Raw genomic sequence first — 1,368 nt, forward strand, 5'->3', positions numbered from 1 at the left:
TCCCCATTCACTCAGTGCGTTATAGTTATAGTTCCACATCGCTTAGGATTTGTTGCTGCGCATTTGCGCAGAGTGAAGGAAAGAGGAGACCAGCTGCACAGGCAGGCTGAGAAATGAGATGCAGGTTTGTGTGATCGGGAACAAGAGACAATGATCGGCGATCACCGATCATACACTTTTTCACGGAAATCGGCCGATTATGATTGGTGGCCAATCGATCGGCACACCTCTAGTAATATCTCTTCAAATGGCGGCATGATGGTCGTTGAAATACCATCTCCAAGTGGTATAATTATGCTAGAAAAACTAATCAAAACCCAGAAATTTTGCTCTCCTTCCTAAATTGCTGTAAAAGTAAAAAATTGTACAATTGTAAGGATCCTGAAGGTAACGCTGTGGGGCAGTTCTGAGTGTTTCTGGATGGTAATGCAGCTCATTATGTTGTGTCTTGGTTAGTGATTCTGGCAAGTTTGATTCAGGCAACATGTTTTTATCAATACTGAGATGTGAAATTGGCTCTAGATTTAACCTCACTTGGACTGACAGATATTTATTTTACCATCACATCCAAATTCAAAACCACTGTGCTTTATTTGCAATGAGTCTATTCCGTGTTTGATTTTTAAAAGAACACACAGTCTATTATTTACATTTAGCGTAATTATAACATTGTTTTAAAAAAAATGACTCGAAAGGATTTGAAATTCCAAACTGATGACTTGAGACTTGACTCGACTTGAGGACAAAGACTTGAGACTTGCAAAACAGTGACCTGGTCCCACCTCTGGTGGGAAGTAAGTAGATTTAATAATGGGTACTTTCTACTTTTACTCCACTACATTTTACAGTAAGTATCTGTACTTTCTACTTCTCTACATTTCTACTAAACTGTCTCGTTACTCGTTACATCCAAGTCTCGTTGCTCTTTTCTTCCGTTAAAATGTGAAGTTCAGGGATTTAAGGTGGCCAGCAATAACGTGACTTAGTGTCTGTTGTCACCAGTGGTGGGAAGTAACGAAGTACAAATACTTCGTTACTGTACTTAAGTACAGTTTTCGTGTATCTGTACTTTACTTAAGTAGATTTAATAATGGGGACTTTCTACTTTTACTCCACTACATTTTACAGTAAATATCTGTACTTTCTACTTCACTACATTTCTACAAAACTGTCGCGTTACTCGTTACATCCAAGTCCCGTTGAGTTTTTTTGTCCGTTAAAATGTGAAGTTCAGAAACTTAAGGTGGCGCCGCAAAATCCGAGCAATAACGACTTATGTGTCTGTTGTCACCCATCGGCTCCACCTTTACTTGCATGCGGAGCTCCAGACATGCGCAGTGGTTTCCTCTGAGATGTCTGATCGTCAGT

At 39.6% G+C, this 1,368-nt stretch overlaps 1 protein-coding gene across 1 annotated transcript in view; it reads left to right on the forward strand.

Annotated features, from left to right (window-relative positions):
• dlc (deltaC) overlaps window positions 1–1,368 on the forward strand; it is a 231,068-nt gene that overhangs the window by 72,412 nt on the left and 157,288 nt on the right. The window lies entirely within an intron of this gene.

The sequence above is a fragment of the Poecilia reticulata genome, unplaced genomic scaffold, assembly GCF_000633615.1.
Source record: "Poecilia reticulata strain Guanapo unplaced genomic scaffold, Guppy_female_1.0+MT scaffold_159, whole genome shotgun sequence".
Classification (NCBI taxonomy): domain Eukaryota; kingdom Metazoa; phylum Chordata; class Actinopteri; order Cyprinodontiformes; family Poeciliidae; genus Poecilia; species Poecilia reticulata.